The 17,273-nt window shown below is 36.1% G+C and overlaps 1 protein-coding gene across 1 annotated transcript in view; it reads right to left on the minus strand.

The window, feature by feature from the left end:
* Positions 1-17,273, minus strand: part of LOC150082830 (uncharacterized) — a 148,627-nt gene that overhangs the window by 47,764 nt on the left and 83,590 nt on the right. The window lies entirely within an intron of this gene.

Genomic DNA, 17,273 nt, shown 5'->3' on the forward strand with positions numbered 1-17,273 from the left:
AACTAGTGTATAACCTTGCTACCTCTAATCTGCCAGATAGTGACTGGAGGGAGTCTGAGTAGTGTGTATGCGGGGAGCATTGTCGAGGCCACGTTATGTCTAGGATCTGGGTATATTCTTACCATGTGTACGCCATATCCAAAAATTTCATTACTTCATACAGCATGTCCCACCCACTTTTTCTTACTATTGAATACACCATGAATTGTCAAACTAATAGAGTAAGCTTATCTGCGAAAAGATCTAAACCTCCCAAGCACTTCCTAATTCATTTCACAAATATACGTGGTCTCAAGTCTGCCAAACCCCATGTACTTTTTCTGACAGAATCTCAGTTATCGGTTGATTCAACTACTGCTCATCTCAGTTGCCCAAATTATTCGCTGTATGATTCCTTTCACTTCAAAGGTGTTACTTGTGCATGTGTCTGTTCTGATATTCCCTGTCGAGACTTGGCAATTTAGAATCTGCATGTGTCTGTTCTGATATTCCCTGTCGAGACTTGGCAATTTAGAATCTCCTCTCTTTGATCTTCTCTGGCTTAAATTCTTTCTACCTCATCGTGTCAAATTCATCTGTTGTCTCTACCATTCTCCCAACTCCACTAATCACTTGAAGCTCTTTGACTTCCTCTCTTTGCAACTTGAATTTCTCCAGTCCAACTTTCCTAACAGTGAGGTAATTTTCCTTGGTGATTTTAAGGTTCACAACTCCAGCTGGCTTCCGTTTTCTAGTAACACCGACCCAGCTGTTCGAGATGCCGAGACTTTTGCAATTACTAATGACCTTGCACAGATTGTTCATTTACCTACAAGAATACCGGACAATTCTAATCATAGAGCCAACACGCTTGATCTTTTTCTCACAAACAACCCTTCTAAGTACACGGTCGAAGTGAGAGATCCTTTAGGCACTTCAGATCACAACTTGGTGATTGTCTCTTCTCCAATGGAACCTTTATCTCATGGCTATTCCCAACCTCGTGTTGTTTGGCATTACAAGAATGCAAAATGGGATGACCTGCGAGACTTCTTTTCTTCTTTTCCTTGGTCTGATTACTGTTTCAAAACTTCTGATGTCAACATTTGCTCAGATCGTGTCAGTGAAATTATTCTTGCAGGAATGGAATACTTTATACCACACTCCACTTTAAAATCTCGTACTTTATCTAAACCCTGGTTTTCCAATAAATGTGCTAAAGCTGTTCAAGAGAAGAATGTTGCATATCGTAACTGGCTTGTTTCTAATTCTTCAGTTTAATTTTTTCCGTACACCAAAGCTCGCAACAATTGTAAAGCAGTTATTAATCAGTAAAAACTAGAGTTTGAACAGACTAAGAGTAGAAAACTTGCTTCTTGCTCTAATGGTAGCCGAGCATTCTGGTCTCGTGTCAAAGCTATTGCCACAACTTTTGCCCATCTCTGCTCCATCTCTGTCCAAACCAGATGGTTCTGTTATCACTTCAGCCAAGGATAAAGCTGATCTGCTAGCATCCCATTTTTTTTCCAACTCGTGTATTAATGATCTTGGTAAAACAGCTCCCACCATTCCCAACACACTCCATTCAATGCCTCCTGTGGTCTTCTGTCAAAAGGATGTCAGAAGGATTTTGACGAATCTTGATGCTAAGAAAGCTCCAGGTCCTGATGGTATTTCTCCACTTGTTCTCAAAACCTGTGCTCCTGAACTTACTCCTATTCTTTGCAGCGTTTTTCACTTTCTTATTCCAAAGGTGTTTTTCCTTCTGCTTGGAAATTTGCTCATATCCGGCCAGTTCCTAAAAAGGGTAACAAATCCCTCCCATCCAATTATCGTCCCATTGCAATTACTTCTACTCTTTCTAAAGTAGTGGAGAAAATTAACCACCAACTCTTAAACTACCTAGAAACCTTCTGTCTGATCGACGATCGCCAGTATGGATTCCGTCAGTGTTGATCCACTGGTGATATTCTGGCTTATGTTACCCATTTATGGACTAATTCAATGGAACGGTTCGGTGGAACACAAGTAGTTGCTCTTGACATCTCAAAGGCTTTCGATCGTGTTTGGCATAAAGGTCTTCTAAACAAGCTTCCATCTTATGGTTTGCCAACTGTTTTTAGTGATTGGTTATCCAGTTTTCTCTCTGATCGCTCACTGAGGGTGATGGTAGATGGCTCTCTGTCTTCTAACTTCTCCACTAATACCGGTGTCCCCCAAGGTTCAGTTCTTTCTCCCACTCTTTTCCTCTTGTATATTAATGACCTTCTTCCATTGACTGGAAATCCTATCCATAATTTTGCCGATGATAGCACATTGCATTCCACTTTCCATTTTGAGAAACCTTGTCCTTCTCAATCAGCTTCAACTTCTTGAAAATCTGCTACCAATTCCTTAAATGCCGATGTTCAGGTAATTCTCCAGTGGGGCAAAGACAACTTAGTGATTTCAATCCTTCTAAAACTCAGTCTTGTCTTATATCTCGCAAAAAGGATTCTTCTACTCCTATGCTTATCTTTAGTGACACTCCGATTTCTAGGCAAAATGATATATCTCTTTTGGGGATTACCCTGACTTTTAATCTCTCTTGGCACAAGCACATTACAAATATTGCTTCCTCTGCATCTAAAAAACTTGGTTTTCTCTTTTGCTCTCGTCTTTACTTTTCTTCCAAACAGCTGTTCACTCTTTAATTCGCCCAACCATGGAATATTGTTCCCACATCTGGGGTGGTGCCCCCAAAACCTCTCTCAGGCTTCTTGATTCCATTTAGAAGAGGGTAGTTAGGTTAATTAATGATTCATCATTAATAAAGTCTCTACTTGCTGTCTCATAGATGTACTGTTTCTGCTGCATGCCTCTTCTACAGATACTTCCATGGGCACTGTTCTTCTGAATTGGTTTCTATAATTCCCGCTCTCTCTCTCTCTCTCTCTTTCAAAACAGTCCGAACACGTTCCGCCACCAGCCAACATCCGTTTACTGTCCAACTTCAAACTCACAGAACCAACTTTTCATCTTCCTCGTTTATTCATTCAACTGCTGTTTTCTGGAACAACCTTCCTTCATACATATTTCCTGAAAATTACAGTCCACAGAAGTTAAAGTCCAATGTCAACAAATATCTTCTTTCGTCTTCTCAACCTCCAACCCAAGCACGGTACTAAGTACTATAGGTTCTAATACCTCTCGTGTTTGGGGTTTACATAAAAAAAAAAAAAAAAAGAAAAGAAAAGTTTTTGAAGGAATTCCAGGTTGTTCAGAAGATGATATCCAATGTTGTACACTGTACAGTCACTGTCCAGTGCTGGCTGACAAGAACAAACTGCAATTGATTTGACTTTTTTTTTTATATATAATTACAAAAGGCTACCACAATCGAATATAGCTTGGAATCACTTTGATTTCTGCCATCTGTAGCAACTGAAAATGGCCCATTTTTCAGAGCCATCACTACCCCTTCTTGCTGCATCTGTACAATTTCACTAATAATGCCTGTTGTTTTTGTTCTTCTACAACTGCATTTTTTCACTATTTTGCTATTGAACAATCAGCTACATGACCAGCATAACAGAAGATGATGCAAATAAATATTCAGCATGTGTGATATCATTGTCACCATGAAATGCAGCATGTTTTTGCATTTCTTTCTATGCATTGCATGCTGTTATTAATGCTTATTTGTTTACAGATGTCTGATTACACTGCATTTCCTCACTGCTTAAAGATGAAAAATCACATCTACATATGGTGCACAAGGCAAATGTGTTACTTTTTTCAGATTTTACAATACATGAAAAAAATATTACATATAGTCTTCTGATATTTTACGTCATATTTCTTTGACATCATACTCAAAGACATTGTTAATTAGCTTCTCACTACAGAAGTACTAAGAAATGACTGTACATAGAGAACAACACTGCACGTTTCTATTTTGCAATGTAGACTATCCACAGCACACCTGACAGTCAATTCATTAAGAAAAATAAGCAGAAAGTCACAAATTTTTTTTAAAAAATCAATTTTTTTAATTGAGAAGATTAGACAGAGAAGGATCAAACTGAGTAAAAAGAGACCGACTCCATTGTAAACCCAGAGAGTTGGTAATTGGCACCTCTGTAGCCAGGTGGGCAGGAGCAGCAGTGCGTAGCACACGCTTCTTGATTAGACTGGTGTTCGAGCCCGTGACCACCAAATACGGAGGATGCGGAAAGGTCAGGGAATGACCACTGCATATCCCCGAAGCAATAGGGCTTTAGTTGCTAATGCTCCTAAAAACCAAATAACAAACAGAGTTGGCAATTATGGTAATATTGCTGCAGTAGAACATTCAATGTCATTTGAAATCATACACACAGCAATCAAAACAATTCAGAGCTCAGGGCAATTATCTGAAGAACATAAAATATTGTTTACAAACAGAAATTAACACTTGAACTATATTTAGTAGTATCAGAAAATTCATGCCATAATTTGTTCAATGTGTCCTCCACATTTATCAATAATGTATCACACCCAAAGTGTGAGGTTATGAAGAGCATGCTCCGTTTCTTCTGACACAGAAAAAAAATTACCTTCAATCATATTCTTCAGCACAGGAATGGTTTACGGATTCTTCTGAAACAATCTCAGAGTCCAAAATCTTGCATTTTGCTTATTCACATACTCATCTAAATGAAAATTTCCTTCATCAGAAAACCAAATTTTGTTTACAATATCAAGTTTTTGCTCTAATAGTGCAGTGAATTCAGTGGCAAACTGAACATACCATTCTTTCACATTTGGTGTTAGTAGCTGGCTGAGCTAAATTTTTTTAAGGTCATGCAGAAAAGTCACTTCAATAAATCTACCTTATTGTGATGTAAGATAGCTTTTTAAGAAATTACAACTAGACACAAATGATCAAATAAAAACCAACTCCATCTCCCAAGCAGAATGGAAGCAACACTATTCCAAACTATGGTATAACCCAGGCACTATGGAATTGGAAGATGAATCTGTGATAACCAAAGATGAAGAAAATATAACAATGGAAGAACTAGAGTTAATATTACAAAAATCAAAAAAAGCCCAGGCACAAACAATTTGAATGTAGAACTATTATTTTTAGCAAGGTGTTTAACTATTTAAACACCTTCCTAAAAACGCACTACTAAAATTATTTAACATCATATGGCATAAGCAACTGATACCCAAAGATCAGGAAACAGGAATAGTAATCAATTTACACAAAAAAGGCTCCAGAAATAACCCTAACAACTACAGAGGGATAACATGCTGTCAACTGCTGCAAAGCTATACTCTAATATACTAAAGAATAAACTTAATAAATACAGTGAACAATTCTTAGAAGAACAATGTAGGTTCAGAAAAGGGAGAAGCACAATAGATGCCATTTTCTCACTACAACAAATTTTGAATAAAAGAAGAGAATTCAATCTACCAACATTTCTGCTCTTTATTGATTATGAAAAAGCATATGACAATGTAAACTGGGAAAAAAACTTTGGCAGATTCTACGTGAAGAAAATATCCCAACCCAACTCCGGAAAGCGATCCAAAGCCTATATAAAAACTCAAAAGTCTGTATAAAATATTCTAACGGCCAACTATCAGACCCAATTAACACCAATAAAGGAGTGAAACAAGAATGTGGACTATCACCAAATTTATTTAATATCTACATCAATAAAATTCTTAAAGATGGAAACAATTAACAACGGAATACAGTTGAACAACAGGAATAAAATCCAAACTATATTATATGCTGATGATCAAGTAATAATTGCAAAGTCTGAAGATGAACTACAGATAGCAGCAAACGAACTTAATAAATTAAGTAAAAAGTACGAGATAAAAATCTCCACCTCAAAAACAAAATCAGTGGGATTATGAGGAAAAAACATACAAAGAGTCAAAATTGTTATTGATGATAAAATAATAGAACAAATATCTGACGTCACTTATTTGGGAAATTTAATATCAAATGAAGGGAAAGACATCCACACTAAATTACAAAAATATAATAAAATGAATGGAACGATTAAATGCCACTTTGGAAAACAAATGACAACTGAAAAAAAATTACGACTGCACAACATCACTTCAAAACCAGCCCTCTTCTACAGCTGTGAGACTTGGGTCATAAATAAGAAAGATGCACACAAACTAGAAGCAGCACAAATGAGATTTTTAAGACCATTATTAGGCTTTACAAGACTAGACCACCAAAGAAATTTAGATATCCGCGAGAAATTAAAAGTAGATAACATAGTAAATGACATAAAACGGTATCAGAAAAAATGGATCAGCCACATAGAAAGAATGAATCCAGACTGGATCCCAAAATTAGCCTTAAACTACAAACCTACAGGCAAGAGAGATGATGGTTGACCAAGACAACGATGGCGAGATCAAGACCACCTCCAAGAGCTACAACGGAACAAGTCTTAAAAGACCTAAGCCAGACCAAGTTCATGATGATGATAATAGCCTTATCTGTTGCAAAAGTTTTTATGCAAACTCTTTCTTGGACTTTGCAGCAAGATTTTCTAAGCTTCTCTCTATCTCTGGTATTATTAATGGTCAGCCTGTACTGACCTTTCCTTTCATCCAAAACACTGCCTGTTCTTCCACACTGATCCACTAACCTCAAGACTTCAGTTTGTTGGTCCATCATATGTGCCAAAATGTTGTCGTTATCTTCTTTGAGCAGAAACAATCGAATTCGCACTTCTGTAGTATTCCTTGACAATAAACAGTTTTGCTCAATGGTGTACACCACCATTTTCTACACATCAGTGAAAATATTTAATTTTGTCAACCAAATCTCCAAACCTCTCTCTATAGAGTAATGAAATTACTGGCACAAAAAATTTGAAGCTTGCAAAACTGCAAAGAAAAGAAATAGTATGATGAATAAAAAAAAAAAAAAAAAAAAAAAAAAAAAAAACGACACTAAGTTTATGTTGCTCTAGCTACATACCATACTTAAAATATTGTAATTTAAATTTCTGAGTTGTTAAAGAGAGGCTAATAATGTTGAAAAACTAGGTATGATGCATTACTATTAGAACTCCAGTGGTTTGTGGCATTGATTCAAATCAAGTTCATATCAATGTATTATTTAATTAAGCTAGAGCATGAACTCTTCACACAAATACACCTGTACTGAATTCTAAATAATTCAACAAATGGTTGTGTTCCCCCCACATTAAGAACTGCCTGACAGCTACACCTTAATTTTGAGAAAAAGTGCAACTTATAATCAGGCACAATGGTAGCCCCAGTTGAGTATTTGCCAGTAAAAAAAAACCTCAATGATAATAGCATAGCTGCCAACTTCTGAGTTTTGAAAATCTAGAAATCAACTAACTGTATGTAGAAGGAAAACAGATTTTTTTTTGAAAAAGCAGGAGGATTTTTAAGGTCCACATTGCATTACAAATTAAACTTCTCTGAAAAAATACATATTTTATATTAAAATGCAGCCAAGGAATTGTTTTACAGCACAATATACTTTCCAGTGCCTTGAGTACTGTGTACTAGTCTGGAGGCCTCATTTTAGGAAGGATGTAGATTTGTTTGAGCGTGTACAGAGAAGGGCTTGGTGAGGGGAATGAAGGGATCCTCTTACCAAGAGAGGCTGAAGTTCTGCAAATTGCAGTGGCTGGAGACTAGGCACCTGCGCGGTGATCTGATTGAGGTATATAAGGCCTTGAATGGGTTGAGCACGCTGAATTCTGATGGAATTCTTCCACTTGTTCAATTTACGAACCTAAGGGGGCATAAGTTCAAATTGAGGAAAGACAGCTGTATAAAATAGATGTGCAGAAATTTGCCTTTAGCCAGGGGGTGGTTAATTGCTAGAACAAACTTCCATCTGTCGTTGTGGAAGTTGATAGGTTAAATAAATTTAAGGAGGAACTGGACAAACATTTAGAGGGAATGGTTGTGAATTTTTTTTTTTTTTTTGGCTGATGCTACATATTTTTTTTGAAAAGGCAGGAGGATTTTTAAGGTCCACATTGCATTACAAATTAAACTTCTCTGAAAAAATACATATTTTATATTAAAATGCAGCCAAGGAATTGTTTTACAGCACAATATACTTTCCAGCGCCTTGAGTACTGTCTGGAGGCCTCATTTTAGGAAGGATGCTCATACACTTGCTTTCTTGCATCACATGCCACGATTACTATTATTACTATTATTAGTTCAATTGTAAACAAATTCTCTTGATAAAAATAAATTGTATTGTAAAAAAAATAAAAAAATAATAAAAAAATTGTATTGTATTGTATTGTATTATTATTAAATATTAGCTTACATAGAAATTTCTATTTGTGGCTCTTTGTTGGACATCTAATTATGCCTGCTTCAAGAAAGATATTATTGCAGACCCTGCACTCTTAGTCTGCTTACTTTCATCATTTATTCATAATGCTAATACAGTAATTCCCCAACATACGTAAGAGAACATTCAATGACTTCTTACGTAAGTCGAGTTTTACGTAACTCGGGTTGTTGGTTGGTTGGTTTTGATTTTATTGGCGCACTAGCTACTAAGGCTATAATGCGCCAAGACCAGATAATATATAAAAATTTAACATCTCAGTGACCTAATTAATTAGGCCACCAGGTCCAGATCTAATAATAAATAATTAAAAAGATAAATCAATAAAAGATATAACAATAACATATAAATTTTAAATACTATTAAAAAGGTTTATTGCTTTCAAAAAGCTAAAAACAGCAGACACATTGTCATTGTCGGATAAAATCTGACTGAGTATATACGGCTCAGTCAGATGATTAAAGGTGGTAAAACGGATATTGCTAAAATCTGGACAATCAACTAAAAGGTGTCTAATAGATAAAACTGTGCCACAGGACTCACACATAGGAGGGTCATCAGCCCTCAGCAAAAACGAATGAGTTAAATGACTATGTCCTATGCGGGTCCAGGCAAGAACAACTTCCTCCTTACGATTCCTGCGCAGACTAGACTGCCACGGTTCAATAACAGGCTTTATACGATATAATTTATTCGCAGTCTGTCTATTCCACGAATCCTGCCATTGGGAATGTATCTTTTGATGTAATATTTGCCTGTAGTCTGTATAGGGGACTGACAGGCAGCGGTTATTATTGGGAATTGCTGATTTGGCTGCGGCGTCAGCCAAATCATTTCCCCTAATCCCAATGTGGCTGGGAATCCAGCAGAAGCGGATATCATATTCACGTCCGAGGAGGGAGTGAATCTTCTGCTGAATACTAGACAGAACTGGATGAGGATTATATCTCACAGATATTAAAGCCTGTAACACACTGAGAGAATCAGAATATAAAATGAACCGATGGTATTGGCATTCACTAATGTGATCCAAGGCTAACTCAATTGCGTGCAGCTCTGCAGTAAATATGCTGCATTCAGAGGGAATCTGCTCCGATTTAGTGCTGTCTGTAAAGACAGCAGCAGATCCCACATATGATTCCGACTTCGAACCGTCTGTGTAAACTGGCGTGAAGTCAGAATGTTCAGCTCGGTGTGCTGAATAAAGCTGCAGGTAGACAGACGATGGAGTGTCCGACTTTCCCCAATTTCTAAGGGACAAGTCGCATGTTGGGAAATGAGCATGCCAGGGTGGAAGGGGGTTGCTTTGGTGTTTGGGCAACCTTGTCTACCTTAATATTAAGTTCTTTGAGTAGCTCTTGGAGACGAATACCAAAAGGACGATTGGCAGTCTTACGGGTGTTGTACAAATTTTCCCACCGTGGCTCAAAAACGAATGGCCACGTAGGATGGTCTGGCAGGGATTTTAGTTTTAAGGCGTACTTTAGAGACAACTGCTTACGTCGAAGTGATAACGGTGGTTCGTTTGCTTCGACGTATAAGCTCTGGACGGGAGATGTTCGAAATGCTCCAATAGCGATACTGAGAGCCTGATGATGGACAGGATCCAGCCATCGAAGTACACTGTCTCTGGCCGAATTGTATACCAGGGACCCGTAATCTATTCTGGATCGTACAAGTGCACGATAGATGCGTAGTAGGGTGCATCGATCCGCACCCCAAGATGTTGAACGTAACTCGGGAATGACTAATAAAATATTGCTACTATATTCCCCATATGCCAAAATTACAAAAACCACATAATACCCTCAGAAGAATGAAGAAAAATAGTTACATATTTTTCAATTGGATAGTTTTATATTTTTTTTATATATTAGTTATTACATAGAAAAATAGTTATATATTTTTAATTATATCTTTAATCATATATATTTTTAACTTTATCTGGGGACAGCGGCTTAGTAGCCAGAGTGGCACATAAGAAAAGAAAACATGCATTAAATTAAAGATGCATTGCAGGATCATCTAGACAAGACTGCAGCAATAATTCAGACCCAGCATGGGTTTGTTAAGGGAAAGTCTTGTCTGACAAATTTGATAGGATATTATGATGTGGTTACAAAGGAACTGGATGCAAAAAATAATTTTGATATCATATATTTGGATTTCAGGAAAGCTTTTGACACTGTTGCGCATGGAAGACTGTTGTACAAATTGGAGCAGAATGGTATTAAGGGTAAGTTGCTACAATGGATAAAAGGATGGTTAAGTGCTAGAAGACAGAGGGTGGTAATCAATGGGTGCTGCTCTTCTTGGACTAATGTTATTAGTGGAGTCCCATAGGGTTTGGTGTTAGATCCACTGTTGTTTTGTATATTTATCAATGATATTGATGAAGGTATATCAGGCTTAATGTCGAAGTCTGCAGATGATACAAAGGTTGGCAGGGTTGTTAATGACAGTAATGGCAGTGTGCTACTGCAACAGGATCTAGATAATTTGGGTATATGGGCTAAGAAGTGGCAACTGAAGTTTAACCTTGACAAATGCAAAGTACTGCATATGGGTAGAGGTAACCCCAGAGAAACGTACCAACTGTGTGGTACTACACTTAAGGTGGTAGAAAATGAAAAAGACCTGGGAGTAATTGTGCAGTCAGATATGAAGTTTTCTGAGCAATGCAGACAGGCTGCCAGGGCAGGTCATGGGGTTTTGTCAATGATATATAGGAATTTTGCTAGCAGGGAAAAGGAGGTGATTATCCCTCTGTATAAGGCAATGGTCAGGCCACACCTTGAGTATTGCGTACAGGTCTGGAGGACTCATTTTAGGAAGGATGTAGATTTACTTGAGCGTGTACAGAGAAGGGCAACAAGATTGGTGAGGGGAATGAAGGGATCCTCTTACCAAGAGAGGCTTAAGTTCTGCAAATTGCAGTGGCTGGAGACTAGGCACCTGCGCGGTGATCTGATTGAGGTATATAAGGCCTTGAATGGGTTGAGCACGCTGAATTCTGATGGGATCCTTCCACTTGTTCAGATTACGAACCTAAGGGGGCATAAATTCAAATTAAGAAAAGACAGATGTAGAATAGATGTGCGGAAATTTGCCTTTAGCCAGCGGGTGGTTAATTGCTGGAACAAACTTCCATCTGTCGTTGTGGAAGTTGATAGGTTGAATAAATTTAAGGAGGAACTGGACAGGCATTTGGAGGGAATGGTGTGATTTTTTTTTTTTTTTTTTTTTTGGCTGATGCTGCATAAGCTCATACATTTGCTTTCTTGCATCACATGCCACTACTACTACTACATAGAAGAAAGAAACAAACAAACAAAAAAAAAAAAAAAACTCATGTTATTATACTGTAAAAACATTTATTTCGTAGCCTTGGTTATTATAGTTTACTTCATTGCAGATCCCTTCACCACTCCTTGTATTCTGTTCACTGTTGTTGAAACTGACAAATCTAAATTCTGCGCAATACTTGTTAATGTTTGACCATTTTTATACATCCTCATTATTTTAATTTTCTGATTCAAATCAAACGTTTTCCTTTTCTTGGTAGATTTACTAGTACTGCTGTCACTTATTCTCTTGGTCGACACCATGATAATGGTCAAAATAAAATTTTCTGTAAGGAACTTCACAGGGTTAAGGCTGAAACACTATTATCACCTCCGCATGAGCTCACATTTTACTAAAGCACATTTCTGGAGGTCACTACCATAAAACAATAAAAACAATTTGCAGTTTCCAGTTTATTGGGCTTTTCTGTTTGTGAAATCGATTATAAATGGGTAGTAAACTCAACCTTATTGCATTTTCAATAATACTGATAGTTGGAATTCTGTGGGTTTTTAAGATTATTATGGCCAAATGTGTGTCCCTTCACTGAAATCTTCAGTCATATAAAAAAACAAATTTTCAGAATCTTCTCTTCATTCCTATTTTTTAAGCTTCATAAACTTGTTACTCCACATCTCACCTGTGCAATTTGTGTGTGCTGTGTTCATAGTCATTGATTGCTTTTTTTTTTTTTCCCTACTGTTTTAAATTTTACAATCCACCCCCCCCCCCCAAATAAAAATTTATGCAAATCTGAAGTTACATAAATTGGGAACTTACTCTACCCTTCAGAAATGTTGAGAAAAGTTTTGTTTATAACAATGGCACTATTGTTTAGACTTAGCTGTCAAGAGCAATTCCAAAGTTTCACCAAAAACAGAAGAAACTCAAGTTTTCTGTTTTCATATGATCAGATATTCTCTCACACTCAACACTGCTACGAGGAATTACTAAAATGCAAAGCATGATTTGATTTTGGGATAATTTGTTATACAGTGCAACCTTGACATACTGCACCTCATTAGAATGTAATTTCAGAATCAGAGGAACATTAAAAAGAAATGCAGTTTATAGCAAAAAATGAATTTCACAAAACGACACTAGCAGAAGCAAACTCTCTATGGCTGAGTTGTTTCACCCAGGTGGAACCAGCTACTGCTATAGTTTCCATATTGTAGACCACTGAGCTATTGCATTCTCTTCTGAGAAAACAATTACTACAAAATATCTATTTCTTTACTTTCGATGATAATTATTGGAAACTTTTTTTCTTTTTTTGAAGAGTTTATTAATTTCGATTTGATGCAACAAATGTTCTCCAAATATTACTACTAGATGATGAGTTGGTTCTACAAAAACAATTATATTTCATAATTTCAAATAGATATTTACAGTATACCCAGTTATAAAATATAAGTACAAATTCAGTAGCTTTCGGAACACTTGTCCCTTTATCAACGAGGAATTACAAGGTTAACGACAGAGCAATCCGGCTTGCCGAAACTGACCAGTCTGTGCTTGCAGAACATTTTTGGGCTACCAACCACGATCTTGACCCCAAGCGCAACTTTGAGATAGTGGACCACGCGCGACACTTTCGCCACCGCCTATGGCTAGAGTCACTAAACATAATAAACAACCCTAAGGCATTAAATCGCCAGAAAGGCATGCGTATACATCCCATCCTAGAGACAACCATTTTATTGATGGATGATCACTGGCGTAAGGCAGCACACGTCCGTGCTACAACAATGACGCATGAGTAACGTGCCACACTTTGCTTGTAATGTATTCAAATTTGTCAGTTGATAAAGGGACACGTGTTCCGAAAGCTACTGAATTTGTACTTATATTTTATAACTGGGTATACTGTAAATATCTATTTGAAATTATTAAACTATGGACCCCAGTACTCCAGGCCCATTTGTCACAATTATATTTCAGTTAAATTTAAGTAACATTTACTTGTAACTAACATTTCTGAAAACTTAGTTTGCAACTTGCTACTATGGATTCTGTTTGGAGCTGACAGAACAGAATTTTGACCACCATAATGCCCTTTGGTGTTAGGAATTCAAGACAAAGTCACACAGCCACCAAACTAAATCCATAATTTACCAATTTTATTCTTAGTCATGCAGCTTTTGTTATGAATATATTAAATATTTGAAGCCATAACACTTCGTTGGATCATATCAGAATATTGATAGTACAGCACTAATACTTTTTTTTTTACTGTATGTATGAAACAGTTGCCACAAAGTTTGCCACAGATGTTAGAGCATTCCAGTGATTCAGTTCTTCACCCAACAAACTATTTTGAAATTCACGACGTATATTTCTACACTCATCTCTCATTGTTCTTTTATAATTATAACTGACAAGGAGGGAAACCTTTACTAATTTATTGAGAAGAGACTGCAGTGTTTTAGCACTTATTTCTAGATCAGAGGGTCCCAATATTTTATACCTTGTGCTCCTCACCCCTAAAATATTTCATAAAATTCACACCCTCACCATCTTCCAGAACAAGTGCAAATTTTTATTTTTATTTTTTTGTCAAAATAGGAATAGATTTCTTTCCTTTTCTTTGAAAATAAAATCTTTAATGATTTTAAAATTTTTAAAGGTTTAAAAATTTTATAGTAAACAAGTTCTTTATTAATCATTATTGCTTTCTAATTGAGAGAGGGCCAAATCATATATGTTACATGAAAATGATAAGCCTGCAGAATAGTCTTTTTTGGGTTTTTTTATGAAACAGTTTGTTTAATTTAAATTTTTTTTGTACAAAAAGAGGGAAAAACTGTTACAAACCATGTTAAAAAAATGATTCTCCACTGTAAACCTAGAGATCTGGCAACCATATAACAGCATCATACGTCTATTTAATCGCTGTAGATAGATGAACAGCTCCAGCTGCTGTTTCACTTATATAACCAGTGTGTGCTTGACAATCTGTCTTCTTGTCTGTTTGTATTTACTCAATTCCAATTAGAACTTTTGGCTGCATTTGCTCTTCCTCTTACACTATATTGGTCATATGCCTCATTCCAGATTGCAGTTTGTGTATGGGATCATTTGCTACTTGTCTAAACTTTAGTTTGCCCCTGACAGAGCTATTCAGTGTACAATGGAAGTTCTTATATGTTTCAAAGTTTCTGGAGTTTGAAACTGCAACTAACATCTTTTTTTTTTGGCTAATTACGTTTTTCTTTCCTTTCTTTAGAAAAAGGATTTGTCAGTCTCTTCCATTTTAAATCAGCAATCACCTTATAAACCTTTCAAATAATTGCTATTTCAACTTATACTGTGAAATTAATTCTTCTGTTGGGAGGGGAAGCTTAAACAAACAACAGAAATATGATGAAGAATATCTAGGTATAACACTGAATATGGACAGTCAAAATGCTTAAGGCAATCTACCATAAGCAGTTACTTTACATACTGTGAGGCACTCTTCAAACACTGTACTATGATGTCACAGTGCGATCTCATGTTTTAAGCATGACAGGCCAACATCCAAGTGTTAGTTCCAAATAACAAACAATTGGCATAGTATCATCCATGACACACAGAAATATTTTAAAGATATGCAAGTAAAATAGTAAAAATAAAATACAATTAATTCCATCGTAAGATGGAATTCATGAGGCTAACAGTACCTGAACATGTACATTTTATCCCAATGTTTTGGATTTGTTTCCAACTGCAATTGTTTTATTTTTAAATGGAAATTATAAAATTTGAAATCACAAATTCAGCAGCTTTTCAACTAGTTATTAATAATATTTATATGAAAAAAGTTCTTCAGTGAAATACCTGAAACTGATAAGCAAAATACTGATTCAAGCAAAAAAAAAAAACCTTTATAAAAGAGCCCATTCACCCTATACATGAAGAGAAAAAAAAAAGCATCTGCTGAAAATCAATGCAAATAATTCACATGAATATATCACTTCCAAAGTTGCCAAGTTCAATAGGTAAGCATTCCAGAGATACTGGTATTCAGAGGGCTTCACAACTAGTACTGAAAGGGAACTGACATCATTAATGGAAGAGGTCAACTAAATAATGCCTGGATTAAAATCCCCTTAAGTGAATGCTTTGGAAATTGATTTGGAAACAAAACAGCACTACAAGTACATAACAAAAAATAATGCAATAGAACAGGTTACAGTCAGAGTGTTCATGCTTAAAAAGCATTTTTTACAAACCAATCAGACATTTGTTGATTCAATTTTATTTGCAAATTGCACCACAGAGATTAGGCTTCTTGTTTTAGCTACTGATAATGTGTTGAAAGTAAAGAAATCCCACGACAGTAACTGACAGATTCAGATGTGAAAAACTATGGTTATTAAAAAAATAAAAATGCAACTGTTCTATAATTAGCTCTCTGAGCCTGATGTTAGGAAAAATAAGAAATTAATTCTAGTTAAAAATGTTACTGCTGTACCATTTAACTAGAACATTTTTAAGTACAGGTCGACCATCACTAATCCGGAGCGTTGGGACCTGTGAGGTGCCGGATCACCAGGGGTTATTTTAGCACATACAGCTTACCCAACAGCTAACCACCTTATACTACCTTTAACATGTTGACTGCCAAGCTAGTTTAGGAAAAAAATTCCCCAGGGGGCAAAAATTATTTAGCAAATAATTTGATCAGTAATTCTAAAATAAATATTGTAATATCAGTGTTGTCATTTTTTCGCTTGAAATATCAAAAAAAAAAAAAAAAAAAGTCTTTTTGTTTCACATATGTGGCTGACGTGGCTCAGTAGGTTACTTTATTTCTTAAGAAGCCGTGTGTCAGCCACATATGTGTGATGCTATTACGGCATACATATAAAGGTCATTTGTGATTAGTTTATAGCGAGCGCTACAATAAAACTAATTGCGATAAAAAAAAAAAAAAAAAAAAAAAAAACTCTCAAACGTTGCAATAAGTTTGTCAGTATTGTTAGAGATTTTGTGAAAACAAGTTCATTAGCGCACTGTATTATCCATCATACTGTGTTGTGTTTTTTCTGCAAGTTTGCACAAGTGTGTTGTAAAAAAAAAAAAAATTTTTTTTTTTTTTTTTTTTTAAATAAGATGAACTGAGAGAAATTGCTGGAATTTACAACTAAGCAGAGTTAAACTTCTCACAGACACACCGCTGTCGAGTTTTCTCAGAAGTTCAACTTTATCTGTTATGGACAATGAACGGTGTTTGTGCTTTACACCATGAGGCACTTCCTTTATGCATTGGAACCATGGCTGGGGCTAAATGTAAGCAGGTTATAATAATAAATGCAGAAAAACAAGTAGGAATGGATTGCCAGTGTTTACGAGCTGATGCTGCAACCAACGCCACCAAAACAGTAGCGGCAGGTTGGTGTGCCAACCCAGGAAATTTGAAATTACATTTGTGGATATTATGTCTGAATTAGCGGTAGAACCGGATTAGTGATGGTCAACCTGAAGTATAAATATACACAAAAATGCTGCTGTATATATTTCAATTAATGTTTTCCAGTTTAGTGTCTTCTGTCAATACAAATTTTAAAGCAAACTAAAATAAATTTTCAGTCTTGCAGAGTGT

The sequence above is a fragment of the Mastigoproctus giganteus genome, chromosome 7 (genome assembly GCF_048544385.1).
Source record: "Mastigoproctus giganteus isolate SK-2022 chromosome 7, ASM4854438v1, whole genome shotgun sequence".
Lineage (NCBI taxonomy): Eukaryota > Metazoa > Arthropoda > Arachnida > Uropygi > Thelyphonidae > Mastigoproctus > Mastigoproctus giganteus.